The sequence below is a fragment of the Hermetia illucens genome, chromosome 3 (assembly GCF_905115235.1).
Source record: "Hermetia illucens chromosome 3, iHerIll2.2.curated.20191125, whole genome shotgun sequence".
NCBI lineage: Eukaryota > Metazoa > Arthropoda > Insecta > Diptera > Stratiomyidae > Hermetia > Hermetia illucens.
In genome coordinates, this window is record NC_051851.1 from 163251442 (window position 1) to 163275051 (window position 23610).

General features: G+C 44.4%; 1 protein-coding gene across 2 annotated transcripts in view; it reads right to left on the bottom strand.

The window, feature by feature from the left end:
- The window catches only part of LOC119651029 (laccase-2), a 78110-nt gene that overhangs the window by 24865 nt on the left and 29635 nt on the right, over positions 1–23610 (bottom strand). The window contains exon 1 of one of the 2 annotated variants that reach the window (XM_038054340.1): positions 6890–7372. The exons of the other annotated variant lie outside the window; for it this stretch is intronic. The gene's annotated coding sequence lies outside the window, so the exon portion shown is untranslated. Of the gene's footprint in view, positions 1–6889; positions 7373–23610 lie in introns of those variants that run through there. 2 annotated transcript variants of the gene reach the window in all.

The following is a 23610-nucleotide window of genomic DNA, read 5'->3' on the forward strand; positions in this document are numbered from 1 at the left end:
AAATCTTAAGAATCCGAGACCTTTCCTATAAAGTGTGAAAGAAAGGTTCCAAAGAAAGGCACCTGCTTTGAGTGCGCCCATGGGAGTGTATCTGAGTGCTTCCTGCGAAAGGGCGACATATGAAAAATGACGCGTGCTGCACTCAGGTAAAATCTCAGAGGAATTTGTAATCGAAAGTGAGTCCGCTAGGGTTGCATCCTATCTCCGATATTATTTCTTCTTGTTATTGGCGACATTCTTGATGCTGTCTTGTTTAGAGTTCGACCGCGTTGATGACATCTATTTGCTCCTTCACCGGGTTATTAACCTTTGCCACATGGTTCTGATTTTGGGAAGAGAGACGAGTAAAGTTGAAGTGAAGGTAAACACCAATGATGCCAAGGTTCTCGGAATTCATTAATGAGAAAATATAAGCGAGAGGTTATGCACTCTGCGTTTGCAAGGCAAATTTATAAATATAAGCGTCATAAACGTTCACGTCTCTACAGACAAGACTGCACAGTCGAAGAAGGATATCTTCTACGAGGCAATTGAGCGGAACCTCGAACTCTGTGTCAAGATGATATCGAAATCATACTTAGCAGTCAAGTAGGGACGGAGCCCGTATTCAGGCGATACGCCGGCTCCCATAGCTAACATAAGGATACCAATGATAACGGACTGGGAATTATTCAGTTAGCAGTATCGCACGAAATGGTTGTTGAAGGTACCGCGGAAAGCGGTCCACAATCAAACGTAGGCCTCCCCAGATGAGAGCACTTTCAACCAAACTGACCACGTGCTGATTGAACGCTGTCACTTCTCAGCCTTGATGAATGTCAGAACAAATGGGGGCCAATATAGACTCGGATCACTATCTCGTTGGTATAGTCCTGCGGCTGGAATGACAACACCGCCTACCCCGATCGTCTCTGACAATCAACTGAAACTGAATACAGAAGCTATTCACTACACAGCCCTCCGTAACACGTTAAAGGGGCTAAAGCTAACAGATATCGCGGAGATGAAAAAACAACAAATGATCTTCACAACCACCGGAAGATCGTTATCATTAACACGGTCACAAACATACTTGGCCCCAATCGCAAAAAAATGCGAAACGGCTGGTTCGACGACGGTGAATCTAAAACAGAACGTAAGAATGCTGCATACCGTGTAATGTTACATTCTTAAAGAACGCGGGTACGTGCAGAGACCTGCCAAGAACTCCGTCTAGCGGAGAAGCAACTTCACAGACAGAAAAAGGAAGCCTGGGAGAACCAACGGATCTGCAAACTCGAAAAGCACAATAAGCAATCACACCAAGCGCACAAGTTTTACCAACAATTCAGCAGAATGAAGGCTCATCCTGCTAAGGCAAAGAGGGAAATCTGATTTCCGACAGAATGGGCGATGAGTTGAGTATTTTGATGAATTGCTCAATAACCAAAATATCGGCGAGTTTGAGGCCCCCTCCAACTGAAGATAACGGACAAGTACTGCCATCACGAAGCATAGAAGAAACAGTCCGTGCAATCCACCGGCTTAAAAATTATAAGTCATCAGGAGCCGATGGAATTACAACCGAATTGGTTGAATATGGAGGCAACCAATTACACCAAGCGGTTCATGAACTGATGCTCAAGGTATGCGACATCGAATCAATGCCTGACAACTGGCAATGAGGTATTACCTGTCCCATACATAAAAAGGGGGATTGCAGTGCAGCAATTATAGAGGTATCACGTTGCTGAATACCATCTATGAGGTATTCTCCATTACCTTTCTAGGCCAGATAGCCCCATACGTCCAGAATATCATTGGCCCATACCAAAGAGGCTTCACTCAAAGCAAATCAGCAATAGATCAGAGTACGAATTATATTGAAGTGAAATCCGGCGTATGATCAAACCTTAACTAGGCCGAAGTGAATTTTTTGTTGATTTTGATGCAGGGAGTCCTTAGTCCGCATTCACTTGATGACGGATCGGACCACTCAGGAAGAAATTTACTTCCTCTCTTGTGGTCCACGGACCCCTTGTTTTGAGTTAAACACCCAAGTTTTTTTTTAAAAAAAAAAGGTTGACTGCACTCCCTGAATACTCAACAAAAACTTCACTTCGGCCTGGTTTAGATCTGAACATACGATGGATTTCACTTCAATATAATTCGAACTCATGTCATGTTTATGATTATATATGAAGGACTCCCTGCATCCTCGAGAAAAAAAAATATCCATGGTAGAAAAAGAAGACGAGGCAGATCCTGTCTGAGATGGACCGATGGCGTAGGTCAGGGCGCCAGACAGCTTTTAGAAACGTCGAATTTATGGACCCCGGCGCAAAACCGTGGTGCCTGGAGTTCCTTACTAAAGCAGACCTTGCATTGTTGATGATGATGATGATACTGTAGCCTTCATCATCATCATAATTCTAGAATAAAATCAGCCCCTCCCCTCCTCTTTAAAACAGGCATTGAAACTAACAACTTTTGATACTCCACACAGTTATATCCGGTAAAAAGAAAAAAAAATACACCTCTTTTGAACATATGTCACCCTGGAATGATGTTATTCGCCTAATTTTGTGTCGATAGGTATAACCGTTTTTGAAAAAAAATGCGTATGACAGATAAACAGACAGATTTCGACATTGGGGCCAAAAAAGGCAGTCCCATACCGATTAAGTGCATTGCGAACATCGTGAGCCTATCGTGCAACAACAGTCAAAGCAACATATATTATAGCAGGCAGGACTCTATGACCCCACTTAGGCAATCGTCGAGTCCTGCAGCTATCGTAGGCAAAGGGCATAGAACGCCGCTGTTTTGAAATAGGAAAAAAGATGCGACGATTCACCAAAGGGACGCTGGACTCATAGGATTTCAAAAGTTTGTTACTACCTAACCGAATTCCTAAGCGGACGTGGAACGTATCGGGTATACCTTTATCCCTTCAGGTTTGACGACCCCCCATGTAGGACCATTCCGGAGGATGTGGAGAATGTCGTTTTTAACGTGCATAGAGGTGGAAATTGCCGTTGGGGCGCTATTGTCATGCGAGAATATTATGGACCACATGTTAGTCTCTGGAACTGCTCTGTATCAGCTGACAGAGGTACTACGGGACGCCATAGAAACAAAAGAAATTGCACTATGCGCGTTTTTGGATATCGAAGGAGCATTCGACAACACATCGCACACAGAGATACAGGATGCCCTGAGCCGCAAAGGAGTGGGAAACACCCTGGCACTCTGGATGGGCAAAATGCTAGAAAGCAGACAAATAGAGGTACAAACAGGTACAAATTCTATTATCATGAACACCACTCAAGGCTGTCCACAGGATGGAGTACTATCGCCGCTGATGTGGAGTATGGTAGTGGATAAACTCCTGGACGTGTTAACTAATACTGGAATACAAGTCCAGGGCTACGCGGACGACGTTGTTCTAATCTGTAGGGGCAAATATGAAATATGAAATATGTGATAGAATCCAAACTGGATTAAGGGTTACTAGTACCTGGTGCAGGAAGGTGGGACTGCGAATCAACCCAACCAAAACCACCATAGTACCATTCACTAGGAGGCGTAAGCTTGATCACCTGAAAGTCATAACATTACATGATATGGAGGTGAAACGAGAAACAGAGGTCAAATATTTGGGAATCACGCTAGACCAAAAATTACTCTGGAAGACACATGTCGGAAACACTTGTCGGAAAGCCACGAGGGCTCTGATGACTTGCAGATCCATAGCAGGAAAAAAATGGAGTTGCAGCCCGAAGATACTACTTTGGATATATACTGCAATAGTAAGGCCAATGATTACCTATGGAGCGGTAATCTGGGCGGAAAGAACCCAATTCAGCACACAAGCCAGGGAATTACATACGCTCCAAAGGCTGGCTTGCGTCAGTATCAGTGGGGCAATGAGGACATGCCCAACGGCATCCCTTGAGGTCCTTCTGGGATTAACCCCTATTCATCTGCACATAACACATCGTTCAATATGTCCCGGGACTAGCGTAGAAGTGGCGCTAATAATGCCATTTATATACCAAGGTTCAGAAGTACCAACCTTCAGATAAGATGTGTCAAAACTTGATGTAATTCGAAACATAACCAAGAAAGCTATAGTGGTTAAACTGACGCTACCTTTCCGATCGTGAAAAAATGGACCAAAACGAGTTTCGTGTGTTGATAAAACATTGTTTTCTAATGGGGAAAAAACACTGTTCAAGCTCAGCAATGACTTGAAAAACGTTATCCGGACTCTACTCCATCGAAAACAAACATTTGTCGGTGGTTTTCGACGTGAAACGCGGCCGTGCTGATACAAATGATGCAGAACGTTCGGGTCGGCCAAATGAGGGAGTAACTCCCGAAAACACCAAGCAAGTATTGAAAATCGTGATGGGCGACCGCAAAATGAAAGTGCGCGAGATAGCTAAGATGGTGAACATATCAACTGGTAGTGCATTTACTATTTTGCACCAAAAATTGGCTATGAAAAAGGTTTTTTCCAAATGGCTGCCGCGTTTGCTCACAATGGAACAAAAGCAACAACGTATCAATGATTCGGAGAGCTGTTTGGCACTGTTTACTCACAATAAACAGGATTTTTTGCGTCGATATGTGACAGTGGACGAAACATGGATTCACCATTTCACTCCGTACGACCGGTAAAAGCCGCCCGAAGCGTCCAAAAACACAACAGTCGGCCGGCTAAGTGATGGCGTCCGTATTCTGGGATGCGAATGGTATAATTTTCATTGACTACCTCGAAAAAGGAAAAACCATCAATAGCGACTACTACATGGTGTTATTGGATCATTTGAAGGCCGAAATAGCGAAAAAAACGCCCACACATGAAGAAGAAGAAAGTCATCTTTCATCAAGACAACGCACCGTGCCACAAGTCAATCAAAACGATGACCAAATTCAACGAATTAGGCTTCCAACTACTTCCTCATCCTCCGTACTCGCCGGATCTGGCCCCCAGCGACTGCTGGCTCTTTGCGGATCTCAAAAAGATGCTCCAGGGAAAAAGATTTGGCTCAAATAAGGAGGTGATCGCTGCTACTGAGGCTCATTTTGAGTCAAACGACAAATCGTTCTACAAACATGGCATTGAAAAGTTAGAGAAGCGTTGGAATGATTGTATAACCCTTGAAGGAGATTATGTTGATGAATAATAAAGAATTTTGCCGATAAAATGTTGTTTTCATAGTTAGTCCCGGGACTTATTGAACGATGTGTTACAGATGCAGGCAAGGAGATCAATATTCAGGATGGCCGGTAGTATGAGTGAGGCGGGGAGCTGCCTAAATCGAAGGAAGATTGATATCCTTTCTAGGCGGTATCCCGAATTACTGATACCGAGGGACAACATGACAACGAGGTTTCACTTCGATAAGAAGTTTGAAACACGTTGAAGTAACAAGGCAAACTGGGAGAGCGTGGCTGCAGCATACGGCTTAAACCAGCAACTGATTACTTGGTACACTGATGGATCCCTCACAGCAGAGGGAGCGGGTGCCGGTGTCATTGGTCCAAGGAAAATGTACTTTGTGCCAATGGGCCATAGACAAATGTGCCTCCTTTAATCTGCAAATGAACTACGGGGGGCAGAACATAGCTATTCTCACCGATAGCCAAGCAGCGATCAAGGCACTTAGGTTCAACCAGGTGAACTCTAAACTGGTATGGGAATGCCTTGAGAGACTGAATACACTCGGCTCGTCCAACAAGGTCTGGATACTTTGGGTTCCAGGCCATGCTGGATTGGAAGGCAACGAGGCAGCGGATGAACTAGCCAAGAAGGGAGCAGGGATGCCTTTACACGGGCCAGAACCCTTCTGTGGAATCGGAAACGGTTTCATGGCTATGAATCTAAGAAACGAAGAGAAACGATTGAGGGAACTATATTGGGCGGGCCTACCAGGGATGGAGCAGTCCAAGGTGCTTATTGGGGGATACGAACCCATGCGTACAAAGGATTGCTTAAACCTCACCAAAAAGAACCTCCGAATCATAGTGGGAATTCTCACTGGTCATTGTCGGCTGAACTATCACCTAGGGAAGCTAGGGATATCTACGGACACTGTCTGCAGGTTCTGTGAGGAGGAGGACGAAACCTCTATGCACGTCCTGGGACAGTGTCCGGCACTTGTGCAAAGTAGGTCGATACATCTGGGAGAACACTTAATACCAGATGCAAAGCTGAAACTTCTGGAAGTAGGGAACATACTAAAGTTCCTAACGGTTACAGGCCTGCTTGAGATACTATGATCAACAGGTACACTATAACCAGTAAAAGGGGCACAATAGTTCCTCAAGGAGGCGGTGCGACTTTCCCTTAACAGAATAATAATAATAGTCTCTGAAAGAACTTGGAGGGCGGTGGATCCACAATATGTTGAGAAAGGAGGAGCTTCGAAAGAATGTGGCGTAGTCCATAACAGATTCTTCCCTGAGAAGTACATAATATCAATACGGCAGTCCCACGGGTTACGCGAATGAGACGGAGATGGCTTAGTAAGTGAAGGACTCACATAATCGTATAGCAGGAGCGAACGGTTTTGCACCTTTCCACTTTCCAAAGACCAAAACAAGAATAGACAGACTGACTGGCACTGAACCGATTTTAATAAGGTTTTGTTTTCCGCAAAACTTAAAAAGAGCGTGTCATTAGAATCGTCAATAATTTCCTTCTTATCTTCACATCAAACATCATATGTCGCTAGTGCAATTAAAGATTAGGTTTCTTAGAAATCATAAAATTTAATTGAGCTGAAACTGCCTAATCAGCTTATATCTACCAAGATTTCCTTAACAGCTACTAAGATTGTGAAATTGTGAGGGACTTTGATGTTTCACCGGGTGGAGCGAGTATTTTACTTGAATTTACCTTTGTAATGTGGTACTGATTTTCAAATATCCAAACTTGTCGAAATCTGGAGCACATATGTATATCACTTCAATTAAATATCATTTATAAATTAATAACGAACTGGCACAACTTTCAGTAATATTTATGGTACACCTGAGCACTCTGGATAATTGCTTGAACCAAACATTCACTGAACACTTTACGCTTGCATGTTAATATCACTACCCTAGACCGAAATCCAGTTAAACACTGAAGGTTGCAATCTATTTGCCGGTCAAGATATATCGCAAGACCACCATCAGTTGCGGAATCATTAAGTCTTTAACTCCATTCAATTATTGACATCATCTCCGTGGTATCGTCACAAGATTATCACCGTCACCATCCAGCCTTTTCGCGACATACCCTCTCTAAAAATGAATTGATTTCGATTAATCAACAATGTCTGATAGTATGCGCGACGTAACCGTTATCGCGTTGCGCGATATCTGTTTGAATGTTCGCGCCCAACTGACTATAAGTGCAGCATTCGTGCTGGGCCCCACATCTACTGGTCCTAATCGCAAAACCCCCAAACTCTTCAGATAAGCATTAATAAAAGTGAAGTAATGTAGCGACTATGGATTCTCCGGTTTTTCCGAAGACGTTCTACCGTGGATACCCCAGAATTTCCCAAAAGTCACAGGGACGTTCTGAACCATCGGAATCTTAATGATAATTGCTTTTTCTACTTTTCAAGCTTTTTAACGTTGAGTAAGTTTGGTGTCCACTCAAGTGCCTACTTGCAGTCTTTTACACTATTAACATATTTGGATGTTTTGACCAGCATAGTCAGTGCCTACGGGGAACTCTGGTCTCGCAATATCTGAACCCAAAGAAAAAACAACCGTCAGGTGACTTACCCTTGGTCATGGTCTTTTTTCTGGAAAATTATCATGTTTTCTCCGAATGGTAGTGTTTTGCTCTGTCTTGAGACCTTGAACCATCCACATATCAACAGGTGATTTTTATCTAAAATATTTCTTGCTTTGTTGTTGGTTTTCGAGGCGAGATTCATTAGTGCTACCTTTTTACTCACAATATCTACTTTTGTGCTGAAACATGAGGCTTACACTTAACACGACCTGGGGGTCCGTGGGGGAGTAGTAGGAGCACGTTCTGGCCATCGATTATTATTAATTGTTATCAACAATGCTTCTAGTTTTTGCGGTAATTTAGGGGAAAGCCACGATTCTTGCTAGGGAGAATTTTCATGACTAGAAAACTTACTGACCGCCCACAAGTTACACGATTCTAGGAAGATACAGATAAATATTAATGACTGGAACTCCGTGTAATGGACCGGGCAAACTATCAATTAGATAGTGAATGTGTGTTACATATAGCATGCGATAGGAAAATCCATCATAAAATCTTGAATTTTAAATATTCTGGGGATCGTAAAATTGCGGAATTAATCAAATAGTTTCTTTGTAATCACAAGTACCGGGGAAACAGTAGTTGATTTCTGACCCGCCATTGTATTTTGTTACGCCCTGAATCGTTTCGTTTAAATTAATTGTGATCTCACTTTTATATTTCTAAAATTAATTGTGTCATAAAAGATGTAACGCTCAAGCATAGGAAGTTCAAAGAAACATAGATAAGCTTACACTTCCTACAAAAGTGAGCTTAGACCAGGAAGGAATTTGTGGGACAAAGAAAATAATTGGTTTAAAGGGGGCAACCTATTGGCTTTTTAGGTGACAAATGTAAAGTTTTGAAGCATAAACGTATTATTTTTTCGAAGTTTTTTTTTATACCAAAACTGGCTTATCTGAAGTGAAAAAAAAAATCAAGCAACTTCCTGATAGGATATTGTTTCGCGTGCAATTATAAAATTTGGAAAAAAAGTTTGTTTAGTTGTGTGAAATCAGTTTAATGTCATGTAAACACAAAACCTTGTAAACACAAAACCTTGTAAACACAAAACCTTATTAAAATCGGTTTTTTGGTCTGTCTTTTTTTTCAGGAGGTGGAAATCTTCAGAAGACAACTCCGCCCTGCTATTAACATAGTATGCCTAGGTAAAGGAGGAGGGTTTGAGGCAACGCATTCTGTACTATCCTCTGTAAAACAAAAATAAAATGCTGAGATCAGGGAAAGAGATAAATAGAGTATAATTGGAGTTATTCTACTATGCTAAATCCTACCTGATCTCTCTTGGTGACAGGCCCCGCGACAGGTCGACCAAGAAAATGCATACAATGTCGTTACAAACATGATGATCGGATTGAGTCACAAGCCTCGGAGAAATGCTAGGGGGTCCACCTCAGTCGACGCGGCAGGACGGGCCCCGGTCCTGTCGTGAAATGTGCACGAGTTCTTGACGCATGGACGGCGTCAGGACGTAAGCAAGTTAGTCCGCACACAACGAACAAAACAAATACGTGTCTGCACGCTAAATGTTGGTACCCTAACTGGAAAGACGGAGGAACTCGCAAGAGCCCTTCGGAAAAGGCGCATTGACCTCTGCGCTCTGCAAGAAACCCGATGGTCTGGTGCCAAAAGCTGCGACATTGAACGCGAACGAGCTAAAAATGGCTACAAACTTCTCTATTTTGGTAACCCACACACCCAATATGGTGTTGGCATTGCCATCTCAGAAGGTTTCCGTGTTGCCATTAAAGAAGTCGAACGATTTGATGATCGGCTAATGAAGCTCACCATTATATCAGCTGATCGCACTAGTCACTTCTTCACCGCGTACGTACCACAGACAGGTCAACCTGATGCCGAGAAAGATGTCTTCTGGCAACTTCTCGATAAAAAGGCTTGTCACGTGCCTGCTGACGATTATATAATCATTGCCGGCGACCTTAATGGTCATGTGGGTGAAAAGGCAGACGCTAACAGGTGCCATGGGGGAAAGGGGTTCGGAGCGCGCAATGAGGGTGGCGAGCGTATAATCGATTTTGGGGGACACCCATGACCTTGTACTTATGAATACATGGTTCATAAAACGATTGTCTCATCTTCCTACATTTTACCCGAGCGAACCATTTCAAAAATCTTTACGATAAACTGGACACTCGGTATGGTGAGAGAGATCTGTATCGACTTGCTAAAAGCCGTAATGAACGCACACAGGATATCGAACACTTCTGTTGCGTTAATGACAAGAACGATACTTTGCTTACCAACCTTCGAGCCGCAACGAATAGATGGCGAGAATACTTCGAGCAGATTTCAACAGAAGAATTTGCTCATCCTCCACTTCCACAATCATTGCCGACATTTGGACCAGTTCCACCAGTCAGCGCAACTGAAGTTGAGGAGGCAATAAAACAAATTAAGTCGGGAAAAGCAACAGGACCTGACGACATCGCATCTGAGCTCTGGAAAGCGAATAACTGGGACCCAACAGTGTGGCGCAGTGAATTCTTTAACCGGGTTATTCAGGAAAGAAGAACACTATCTGACTGACAAGAAAGTACCACTGTTCCTATATGGAAAAAGAAAGGTAGTCCAGCAGAATGTTCAAATTACCGTCCGATCCGATTACCGACCCATACCATGACGATTTTTGAACGCATTCTTGACAACCGTATTCGCGAAATCGTTGAAATAACCGTGAATCAAGCCGGATTTGTCAAGAACTGCGGAACTACTGACGCAATACACGCTGCGCGGTTACTCACGGAGAAACACCGCGAGAAGTATTGCCCTCTTTACATTGCATTTCTGGATCTAGAGAAAGCGTTTGACCGCGTGCCACACGAACTCATCTGGTATGCTTTACGACAACACTTCGTGCCAGAAGAACTCGTGCGCTGGGTTCAATTGCTCTGTCATGATCTGAAAAGTAAAATTCGAAGTATGGCGGGTGTATCAAAACCGCTTCGTGTCTCTGTTGGTGTTCATCAAGGAAGCGCCCTCTCACCACTCCTCTTTGTTCATGTTATGGACACCGTCACACGGGATATCCAACGTCCAGCGCCCTACACACTGCTTTATGCAGATAATGTTTTCCTAACATCTGATAGCAGAAATGATCTCGAGCAGCTTGTTCAAAAATGGAATGATCGCCTCATGCTACACGGTCTCAGATTGAATTTAAACAAAACTGAATTTTTGACGACCGATCCCCATGAAACAGGCACAATCACTGTCAGCGGCAGTGATTTGCCCAGAACTGAGCGATTTGAATACCTCGGGTCAACGCTATCAGCCAATGGAGAACTGCGTTATGAAATTGCTTCACGCATTAATGCAGCGTGGATGAAGTGGCGCTCCACAACTGGTGTTCTTTGTGATCGACGTATCAACGAACGTCTCAAATCGAAAATTTACCGCAATGTCGTCCGTCCAGTCGCTCTCTATGGTTCTGAGTGTTGGCCGACTATAAAAGACAATGAACGGCGTCTTGTGGTAATGGAGACGAAGATGCTACGTTGGCCTAGTGGCGTCACACGTTTAGATCACATCCGAAATGAGGATATCCGCAATCGTTATGGGGTTGCACTGATCGTGGAAAAGTTGCGAGAGAGGCGCCTTCGATGGTATGGTCACGCAATTCGAGCCAACGAGAATTCACTTGCCAAGATTGGTCTGAACATCGAAGTCGATGATAACCGACCAAAAGGCAGACTTAAACAACGGTGGCTTGATACGCTAGATGGGGATTTGAAAGCCTGGAGACTGCACCCAGATCAGGCATTCTATAGAGCCAAATGGCGAAGCCGATCACGACGAGCCGACCCCGCTTGTGAACGGGACAAAGGTTGAAGAAAAAGAAGAAGGAAATCTTCAGAATACACTGGCCTGGACACACCAGAGTGTGGGATTTTTACCCACTAAAACCACCAACCACTCCCTTCCTGCCCCGCGGAACCACCATAAGGTATTACATCACAGGGCGGAGTCAGCTCATTCTAGCTTAGTCACCTTTCTTCCATACGTTGTGTAAGTAACCGCGCTTTTCTCCTTTCCTCTGCCTTTCGTTGTTTATTTTGGGTAGATGCAATGATGGAGTAAACCGCATCCAAATTTTCTTGATGTGCTACCATTTTCAGCACCAGGTTTTCTGGAACCAGCACATTTACTAGAGTCTCCTCTAAATTCCTCCTTTCTTCCACAAATCTCGGAAAGTGGAAGGATATATGTTCTAGGACCTCTGGGACTCTATCGCAATTTGGACAGTCGGGTGGGGTGTCCAATTTAAACCTGTACAGGTATTGGGGATATCCTCCATGTCCCATCGTCGTCTCTCCAACCACTCCTTGATAGCAGGAATGAGTCTGTGAGCCCACCCACCCTTTCCCGAGCGTTTCCACCGCTCTTGCCATCTCACCGTCTTTCGTCTGCAATACGGGAGAAATTGGCCTCGCATTATATATATATTCGCCATTTCATCAGCCAAGATATCAATGGGCATCATTCCAGAGATTGCAAATGCTGCATCATCTGAGACCCTGCCCTGAAGGCAGAGCACACCCTCAGGGCTGTCCTCCGGTAGATTGTACTCAGTTTGTTAGCGTTAACTGACATCCACAACGCCTCCCTCCAAACTGGGGTTGCATAGAGCATGATTGAGGTCACCATCCTGGCTATAAGCAACCTAGAGGTATGCCGTGGCTCTCCCACGTTCGGCATCATCCTCGCCAGGGCCATACAGTGGATGATCTATCGCAAACATACTGCACGTATTGCTTCTAGCTGAGCTTCCTGTCTATCACCACCCCCAAGTATTTGATGGCTGGCTTGGAAGTGATGATATGATTAGGGATTCTAATAAAGGCGAAATTTCTCTTCCGATACTTAGTGATGAGGACCGCTTCTGTTTTTTTCTCTGCAAGTGTCAGGCCAGAGCTCTCTAGCCACTAACAGCACTGATTGCCTCGCTTGAGTATAACTCAACATCTTCGAGATGCTTTGCGACAACAACCAGCGCTATGCCGTCAGAGTAACCCATCACTGTGGCTTTCTCCCGAAGGAGAATATTAAGTACATCGTTGTACATGATGTTCCACAGTAGTGGGCCCAATACGGAGCCCTGCGGGACACCCGCGGAAACAACGTACTCCTGGGGTCCGTCATCGGTTTCATATCAGAGCCTCCTTTCAGTTAAATAACTATCGACGATAGCAGCGAGATAGTCGGGAATACCAACCTTCGCCAGGGATTTCCGTATTAGATTCCAATTGGCCGAATTGAAAGCATTTTTCACATCCAGGGTTACTACCATGCAATATTTGCTGGTATTACCCTTTCCGTGGATTGCACTTTCGACCAAACCAGTAACCAATTTGATGGCATCAATGGTTGATCTGGCTTTACGGAATCCATGCTACCGATCTGAAACACCGCCTTCGCTCTCAACAACCGTGAGTAATCTATTATAGATTACCCACTCTATCATTTTCCCCACAGTGTCCAAAAGACATATGGGTCGGTATGAGAATGGTTCACCTAGAGGTTTACCAGGCTTAGGCAGAAGTATCAACTTCTGCCGGTTCCATACCGCTGGAAATATTGCCTCGGACATGCAAGCTTCGATTAACTCAGCAAACATGTGTGCCCTAGATTTTACGGCAAGCTCAAGGGCCTTATTCGGTATGCCGTCCAGGCCCGGCGCTTTATTGTCTCCTACTCTACCGCAGATCTCCAGCATCTCGTCCCTGGTGACTGGTGGAATCGGCGTGACATTCAAGGGGCGCTGGAAGGTGTCAATACCCCCCTCTTGCTGGGGAAATAACCACTGGATTATTTTCAAAAAGAGTATAGGGCGCGGAGATGATCGACCTCTGAATCGTCCTGTCACGATTTTATAGGCGCTACTCCACGGATTTATGTCCACTTCCGAACAGAGCTTCGTTGATCAGAACTACATCCAACTGGGCGAATGGTTCTAATAAACACCGCCCCCTTACGTTAGTCTCTTTGCTGCCCCACTCGATAGCCCACGCATTAAAGTGACCGGCTATCACCTTTGGACCTCGTCCCCTTGCATCGTGAACAAGATCGTCTAACAGGTCTTCAAACTCAGGCAGTGTGACGCTCGATGGGGCGTAACAGCTATATACGAATTTACCACTTATTTTTGCCCACACAAAGCCACTAGCCGCCTGACCCATACTATATTGTATGGTTTGACGACTGCACACCAATATCCCTGTTCTATTAGTCGAATCTGTGACCCATACACCACCGTCAAGATTTCTGTTCGGTTCACTAATGATAGCAATCTCCATAGCGGATTCGTAAGTAGTCTGCGCAAGCAAAATCCTGTGGGACCCTGCGATGATAAAGATTTATTTGTATTAACATCACTTTTTCACTGCAGTTAACGTCTTCCTAAATGCCAGGCATTTACCCCTTTCGGCAATATGCCGGTTATCCCGTCCCCCTTTTCCTTTTTCCCCACATCTTCAACATCGATCGGACCGATAAATGCCGCTGGTGTATGCCTTTGCGAGGTATCCAAACATTAGGCATTTGAAGCACCTCTTTATAGAGATCTGTTCCCTTAGTCGGCAAACAACCGATCCAATCCAATCCCTCCCCAATCCACTGGCAGTCATTGTGGCCCTTTCTGTACCGCCATAAGCTTTTCTTAGGCTCACGATTGGTTCTCCCCTGAATTCCTCCAACTTGAATTGTAGCTTCAAAGTAGTGCAGATCTCTTCTCTGGATGTTACCTCATCGAGATCCTTGCACTGTATATAGATCTCATGTTTTTGGGAACGAACCGCGACATTCTCCCCAAATGAGTTTATAACTTAATTAAGAAAGCCGTCAATTTTTCCCATGCTGGATTTTTTCAGTTCAAAAAATGAGATCTCCTCTCTGAGTCCCCCGGATTTTGCTGACATTGCCGCCTAGGTCTTTTAGGTCAGGGTCAGATTTCACCTTTTTCTCTGCTTAGGGTAGACTTCCTTTGCTGGAGATTACAATTGCCTCCGGGCGCATTCACACCTTTGGTTTCTAGTTGCTTTTTTTGTTCACGACCTTAGTCCAACCACCGTTCTTATGTTCCTTCGGTAGCCGACATTCCTACTTTGGGCACTTTGGGCCCTTCTGAACTTTTAGTTCCGTTTGTTGTCAAGACCCCATTTTATCCTTTTTGGTGTCTGTTGATTCCCTAAAGCTTCGCCCTCTTGTCCTTTGATGTCGTTTGGGTCGCCTGGGGCTGGGATATTCGGCTTTTCCTTAGGCTTTTTTCTTCTTCCTGGGACCTATTGTAAAGCACCCCGATGGCTCTCACCATGTTCTTAACGGCTTCCTGCAAGTTGTGCTTGTCCTTGATGAATTCGGACAGCTCAACTATTTTAGTCCCAAGCTGCATAAAAGGTAGTTCTTCTGAGTCAGGGCTCTGTTTTCAGTGAGTCTTGGCCAGATTACTCCTTTTACTGACTCCTTCACCTTTTCCAGTTGCTGAGTTTCCATGAGCTTTCTCTTTTGCCGGCTTTGGATCGGAGGAGATCCTAAAATTGATGAGCTTCTCCTGAATGGATCTATTTGCTGCTGCTGGAGTACCTCTTGATCACATCCAGTGGGTGTCGAAATCGTCATTTTTAGCCAGCTATCTACTTTTAGTCCATCATTCTTTGCCTTTGCAAGTGGTGTTCTTGGCAGAGTTGTGCTTCGTTTGAATACCCCTTTCTCCAAATCTGAAACACTTGTAGCATTAGATGCAACGATGGCCAAGTTGTCCACCACCGAGGCACTGCGGGTGGGAGATATCGACGGCTGGGAGCCAACTTGCTCAATCCCAAAAACCGTCAGTACTTTACTCCTTCTCAATTCGTCCATGTTGGTTTTATTTTCTGGGTATCCTTCCCATAGCCATTTTTGTCCATGCGCCTGAGATGAGCAAGCACTAATCCATGCACAGTCAGAAAAAAAAAGTACATGAAAACATATTTTCACATCAATAGGTATGCTCCTATCTGCCACCTGGGGTCGCGCCTGATGCAAGATCTGGCAACTTCTCACAGGTCTGTTCATCAGTCGGTCCGTCTGTTTAACTGTCTTTTTTTTAAGAATAGAGGTGGAAATCTTACAAAGACACTGCCGCGCCAGGTTTCAGCAGTGTGTGGGATTCTCACCCACTAAAACACCCCCCCCCCCCCGTTTTCCTTCCCCGCCGAACCGCCGCAAAGGATTACTTTGCGTGGTGGACTGCGATTTAAGCGTCCTCCTAGCGTGCTCCGCTTTTCCAAGTTCCTCCGGTATACTTTTGATTGCGGAGTTCACCGAACACTACTTTATCTCCGACTTTAACATTTCCCCGACGCTGTTCTGCGGGCTTATGTTGATTTTCAGAGAGCCTTGCAGGCTCCACCGCTCTAAATAAACTCGTGGATATTGGAACATAACATGATCCTCAGGTGTGTAACATTCAGGACAAAAGGGAGAATCATCCAGCCTGAACTGGTGCAGATACTTTCTGTAACCACCATGTCCTGACAGGGATTGCGTCAGATGTTAATTAATCTCGGCGTCACTGGATCCACTGCTCAATACGGGGAATCAGTGTGTGGGTCCAGCGACCCCTCTACGAGTCATCCTTCGTTTCTGCCTCTTTTCCAGCGACTCTCGCCTTGCCGCCTTTCGGTATTCTGTATTCTTTCCCTCCTTTTTGGTATGAGCAGTGTGCTTCACTTGCCAGAATGACCATCGGGATGATCCCCACAATAACACAGATTACCTCGCCTGATACTGTTTTGAAGGCGCTGCACATCCTTAGCACCATTAAGCGGTAAGCCATGTTTACCCTCCTCTCATTACTCTCACATGCTATTGCCCCGTTCAAAATTGGTGCCGCGTATAATACAGTGGTGTGAACGACTCCGCCCACAAGTATTCTACGGCTATATCGTGGACCTCTAATGTTACGCATAATCGGCGGTAATGATACGTTCGTATTTGCCGGCATAGTCCAGATGTCCCTTGAAATTGACTTTAGCGTCAATCATGAACCTCAGGTATCTGATAACCGGCTTCGATGTCGATCAAGACCGCCTCCGTCTTTTGTTCCGCAAGGTCAAGCTGGTTTCGCGACGACAACGTGGCCTCCTTTGGCACGAGAAGGAAAAGGACCCCATCACGTTCCACGGGAGAGGACCAAACACTAAGCCTTGTACTACTCTTACGGTAACGGATCCTCCATCCATATCGTAACAAAGTGTCCTCTCCGAAAGGTATCTTTTGAAGAGCCTAGTCAAATAACCACGGACACCCGTTTAAGCCAGTGAGCTTTTTATCCACTCCCAGCAAGCGGAATTGAACGCATTTTTGACATCCAACGTCACCGCGTCACCATCACCACCCTGTACGCTGCTCTCCAGGGGCTTTGCTCTGCTTTTGCGGAAAGTTCCTTGAAGCATTCTCGCTTACTGATCCCTATAGCCTGCTTAAACCTACCTCGAAGGTTCACATATACTTGCCATTTCTCATCGAAGTCTGGTCTTTCTCTAGATTGTTTGCAGGTGAGTTGTTAAAGGGTAAGGTTGTCATACGGAAGGTCGCTGTTCAAATCTCACTGGTGGCAGTGGGATTTGTATCGTGATTTGACGTCGGATACCAGTCGACTCAGCTGTGAATGAGTACTTGAGTCAAATCAGGGTAATAATCTCTGGCGAACGCAATGCTGACCACATTTCCTCTTACAGTGTACTGTAGCGTATCGTTACGATCTTGAATGAAGTGCTTACACACATTACAAAGCCCTGATCCAATAGGAATTATTGCGCCAACGATTATTATTATTATATTTCAACAGCGAGAACCTGAACGGTATCCGAACTCTTTAACTCTTGATACGCTTCAGCCGCCATTTTCTTTGAATTAAATAGGAAAAGTAACACTTCCTGCAAATAACGATTATTTGGTACAAAAACGCCCCAAACCAATTGGAGAGAAGCTTTTCCCCCTTTTTTAGTAAGCGGAGCCCTCATTTTGTGCAAAGCAATTTTTCCAAAACTGAAGACTGAGTGAATGAAAAAATTGGGGGACAGTTTTCCCCAAATAAGTTTGTTCGGAGGACGCGGACTTTGCTAATCAACCTGGACCGCATTGCCGCCAATTCTAAAATGTTTCAAAAATTGCTGAATCCACTTGGACATCGACATTGACATCGACATCCTTGCCTAGGTTTAAAAACCAATTTCACGCAAAACCAATTTGTTACAACCATATTCAATCCATTTCCACCAATTAATTTGTATGTTCATCTTTGAATATAATTAGAATATGAATGTTTATATCAACGCATCATATTTGTTCCGCATTTTACCAGCATAGCAGTTTAATAGCAGTTTTGATATCCAAATTGAAAAGCCAAATAATAGTAGAATCATTTGTGGTATTACGTTATTTATAACTTCATTAAAAAACCTGTTGAATAGTAAATAAAAGAGAAGTGCGACGAATGTCCACAGTTCAACGGTGAGTCAAAGCAAACATCAAATGGAGAAACCGAGGGGGTTTCTCCGGTTTTGATAAAAATTCCAATAATAAACAAATCTAGTGACCTCAACAGTATGCATTATGGAAAAGTTTAACTCTGATATTAAAAAACTATCACAGCCAAAATTACTGACGTGAATACGATGGAAATATGAAATGTGTCGTTCAAAGGTGTCATGACTTGCAACATGGTGGAAAAACTAGTTTAAAAAAGCTTCTATTCAATTCTAAAAAGCAGGAATTGGAGAAAAACCACCAGAAATTCATGGGGACAAAAACTGTAAGGCGTACCTGACTCCATGCACGAGGAAGAATTTTGACCTTGAATCTTGACGAAGTTCCTGAAAGAAATTCGTAGTCGCACAAAATACTCACTGAAGTGCTTTTTCATAATAAATTTTATGAAGGTGTAAAATAAACCCGCTACAAGGCAACAGCACGGTTCAACTGGTTTTACATTGGGTGCTGACTCTGGTCCTTAAAGTCATCTGAGGGAATGCTCCATGTACTTCATGATTGCCCCGGGCTCTTATATTAGGTTATCATGGCGTTATCACGCCTAAACGTCACAATGATCGGGGTCATTGCGCCATTTATTACGACTATTTTGTCCGTGTTAAAATTCAGTAGGATGGATTTCCGGGAATAAACCCAAATTTCAAAAGTATGATATTCAAGGGTGCAGTAAATTAACGCGAAAGAGGAGACTTTGACTTAATATGATTTTGTTAAAATCTTTACCAAATTTTCCAGTATAGTGCTCTATATTACCTATGACCTATGCATTATTTTATTTCCAGAAAGGGAGGTTTCCAATTATATATTACAGCCCCTGGTTCTTACAAAACCCACTAACATAAGGCTCAGTCGCCTATATTAGCTATAGCATACGATGGCCCATATCTCGTAAATAGACTGTTTCCGTTACGTTCATCGTTCTTTCTTAAAGTGTGATCTATTTACTGCCACTTCCGTTCTCCAATTAACACAACTTCCAGTAACTGGCCCCTATACCCACTCAGGCCATTGTGCGACAAGTGTTAACGAAAGGTTGAAACTTTTAGTCACAATGGTCACTTTCCATGTACTATTCTCACATAACAGCACAGAAGAGCGGAGTAACCTAAACTTGATGCTGGTGTTGAGGCATCTGCATTTCGAAATTTTAGACAAAACGGCGAAGGACTCATCGCATTCCCCTGGAGTATGTCCTTCTTTTTTTTTGTTTTGAGGAGGTGGAAATCTTCAAAAGACACTAGCCTGGACACGCCAGCGTGTGGGATAAACCACCCCAACTCACCCCAAGCCCCGTGGAACCACCGTACGGTATTACATCACGGGGCAGAGTCAGCTCATTTTAGCTTGGTCCCCTTTCGACTCTACGCGGCGTTCATAGCCGCGCTTTTCTAGTCTCCTCTAGTCTAGTCTCTCGTGCCTGCATCTAGTAGACTACAGCCCCTTGTATTTGTCTCTCTGCTACCCCACTGACGGGCCCAAGCATTGAAGTCACCAGCAATCACCCTTGGACTACGATCCCTTGCGTCGAGAACAAGAGTGTCAAGCATTTCCTCGAATTCGGGCGGTATCAGGCTTAATCGGGCGTAATGGCTGTACACATATACCCCGTTTATTTTCGCCCACACAAAGCCGCTGCATGTTTGACCCCCAGTACATTGTATGGCTTGTCGACCGCATGCCCATATCGCCGTTCTACCAGTCGAATCTGCAACCCATACGCCACCGTGACAGTTTCTATAGGGTTCGCTAATGATGGCAATTTCCACCTCAGATTCGTAGATGGTCTGCTCGAGTAAATCTTGAGCGACCCTACAATGTTGAGGCTTATTTGAATAAACCTCATTTTTTCATAGAAGTCAATGCCTTCTTCTTCCCGTCCCTCGCTTCCTTCGCACAATAAGCATTTGGGGTCCCTGTTGCACGCTTTGGCAATGTGGCCTCTCTCCTCACACCTTCTGCATCGATCGGAGCGACCAATGCCGCTGGTGCATGTCTTCGCGAAATGACCAAATGCGAGGCACTTGAAGCAGCTCTTTAGAGAAATCTGCTCTCTCAGACGACAAACAACCCATCCGATTCAAACCTTCACGGCCGCCAATAACCTCTGCGCTGCGTCAACTGGCAACCGCAACGTAGCCATTTGAGTATTGCCATAGGCTTTCCGCAAACTCGCAATGGACTCTTCGGCAAGTTCCTCCAACTTGGATTGTTCCATTAAGGCAATGCAAATTTCTCCTTTGGATGTCACTTCATGGAGATCCTTGCACTGTATATAGAACTCATGTTTTTGGGCCCATACTGTGACATTCTCCCCAAGTGAGTTCCTAACCTGAGTTCAGAAGCCATCAGATCGGCGAGATCTAGACTGAAAAGTATCCAACTGTGATCTGGGAACGATCTCTGTTAAGACACTCTCCAGTCCTCCACCCTAAGAATCCCATTGCCGGTTATTAGGGTAATATCAAGGACCTCCTCCCAACCATCACAGTTCTCCGAGCTGGGGAAATGGAATGTTGATGTACTGCCCCTGTTACACACCGATAGGTTTGTATCAATAATAAAATCAAAGAATCACTCATCTCCCTCATTGATTTTCGAGCTGCCCCAAAGCGTATACCTAGCATTGGCATCGTAGCATATCAACAGGTTGGCCTTCTTTGTTGCTATGGTGTTCGTCCGATGTTGTAGTTCTTCTGGTGGAGCTGATCGGTCGTGAGCCATGTAAGCCTAGGAAATATACATGTTTTCTGCTCCCACCTACTCCAGCTTGACCACGACTAGGTCGCTGTAACTCAGGTCTGGACACAAAAAAGCGTGCAGGCTCATCCTCGCGAAAATTCATGCTCTAAATCTATCCTGATCAGTGTCTCTTATACTGTGGAATAAATAAAAATATTTGCTTTGGAGCCCTTTGGAGGAAGATCTGCGTTACTCTCACCATGATCTGCTTGCATTGGGGGTTCGTCAGTTGGCGGGGTCTAGGTCGTCGTCCGATTTTGTAGAGCACTTTTACCTTTGCGTTTCTGACTCCGAACCGGAATTTATAGTCGACCTTTTCCAGTGTTTGCTGTTTGTCTAGGGTTCCTCCTCCTTGATAACAACTCAGTCGTCCATGGGAATCCTAGGAAGGACTTTGCCTGACCTCTTTTGTGCTCAAGACCCTAGAGCACGTCCTGGATATCCACTTAAGGGCGATTATGGAGCCCACCCCAGCATGCCTACCAAAAAGAAAAATCCATAGAAACCGCCCTCCACGAGGTAATTGGCACGTTTGAGCGGCAGCCTTTGAGCAATAGATACAATAGGATACAGCTTAATAGATCTCAAAGAACCGCGTGTGCAGGTGCGACTGAAGCTCTGCAGTCCTGCCCGGCAGATGCTCTCAATGTACTCCTGCATCTCTTCCCCCTAGACCTCCACATTAAATACGTTGCAGCGTGCAGTGTCGTCAGAGTCTGGATTCTGGGCAGCGAAGTCCTACGGCGGTAGTAACATCCTAGACGAAGTACCTCGGTAAATCTGGGCATTTCCCACGGACTATGCCACACGCAAGCTGAACTTCACGAGACACTCGGCGGTGGACTTTCCGACCAGGGCAAAGTGGGGGACCGGCGTCGTGTTGCAAGGTTATGACTCTGCATTCTTTACCGATGGATCTACAGTGGATGGAATACAAACAGTGTATTCGAGTCGTATTGTCTCCCAGGTTTCGCCAGTGTATTCGGAAGTACTGGCGATAATGGAAGTCTGTCGATGGATGAAGCGAAATTCGAACCCCATGCGCAACATAGCCATTCTGACCGACAGCCAAGCGGCCATCAACGCCTTGTATTCAGCGACAGGGGGAAGAAGGAGGGGTCAACGAAGAATTAGGCCCTTGGTATGAGTGGAATCTCTAGCGGGAGCCGTTTAAAATTACCTTCCCGCGGTAATAGAATTTAGTTACCAATAATAATTACCATATTTTCGCTGTAATCTATGTATCTTACCATTTCTATCATTTTGATAGCCTTGAAGCCTGAATCAACGAAAACCAGGAACGGTTGCAGGTAGGTCTCAGTGAGTCACCAAGTCAGGAGCAATTAAATTCAGATGGTTCGTAATTAAGTGTGATTTTCTTATCCAGGATATTGGGGCACCGACGACGGACTGTACGAGTTTCTTGAATATGTTTATGCAAAGATGTCCATGTAAATTAGATTGGGAAATCGTGACCATAATACCATTGTTGCACGCTTAGAAGCGTGATCTATTCGACATTTTAGTGATTAATTATTTAGAAATTTAACGTGGTTTCAAGGTGCTCCCTAAAAAGATTTCTATTCCCTCAATATCTTCAGGGGAATATCCATGCATTGAATATTCCGATATGATTATTGCAGTTGAATTTGAAATTTTTACTTCAGTTGTTTTATCACGGATGAAGATATTATAGAAGCAACTGCAACCTATCTAACACTATAAAATATATTGAAAGCATTTCTCGCTCACGTGTGCGTTTCATATCATATCAGGTGAAGTAATGGCACTGGAGTGCACGATTAATGTAAATTACAAATCGCCGGAAACGGCACTCCGCTACCATCTGACGCGAGATTCCTATTTTTGGTTAAAAGTATCTATTGACGTAGATTTAAATAAGATCCGACTTGGAAAGCAAATAAAATCAACACAGTTTTCCCCGAACCAACAAAGAGTCATGCAGTCCTCCTTTTTGCTGGCATACGCATGGGAAGAATTTCAATTAGATTCAGCATATGTGGGTTGCGCTTACCCGTAATCGTACTTTGTTGAACCTTATGCAATAAGTGCGTGTGGAAAGCATATCTTGAATGTAGCATTGTCAGCCTCTTTAACTTCGTATTTCACATGAACGATTTTTTTGTCAACATAATCTAATATATTTCAAACTATTTCACCCTTTCCGATTTGTGAAAACTGTGAGGAGAGCAGGATTTAATGGGGTTAAACCTTCAGAGCCCCCGACCCTGCAACCCGAAACCACTTCGAGATTCCGGAAGAATTCTCTTATCAGTGTACCGCCTAGCTCTAGTCAATCCCAGACAATAGCACAGGAAGTGCTTGAGACTGTCCGAAATAGACGAAAATTGCGAATTTCCATCACCCCCGCGTCGGCAAAATGGCCAATAATGCAAATTCGGGGTGCCCAGATTCCGGGAATGAAAAAATTTTTATGCTACGATGCCACAAACGCGAGATATCGCGGAAAATCTGGCACCAGACAACGTGGCCGAAATCGAGGAAAATTG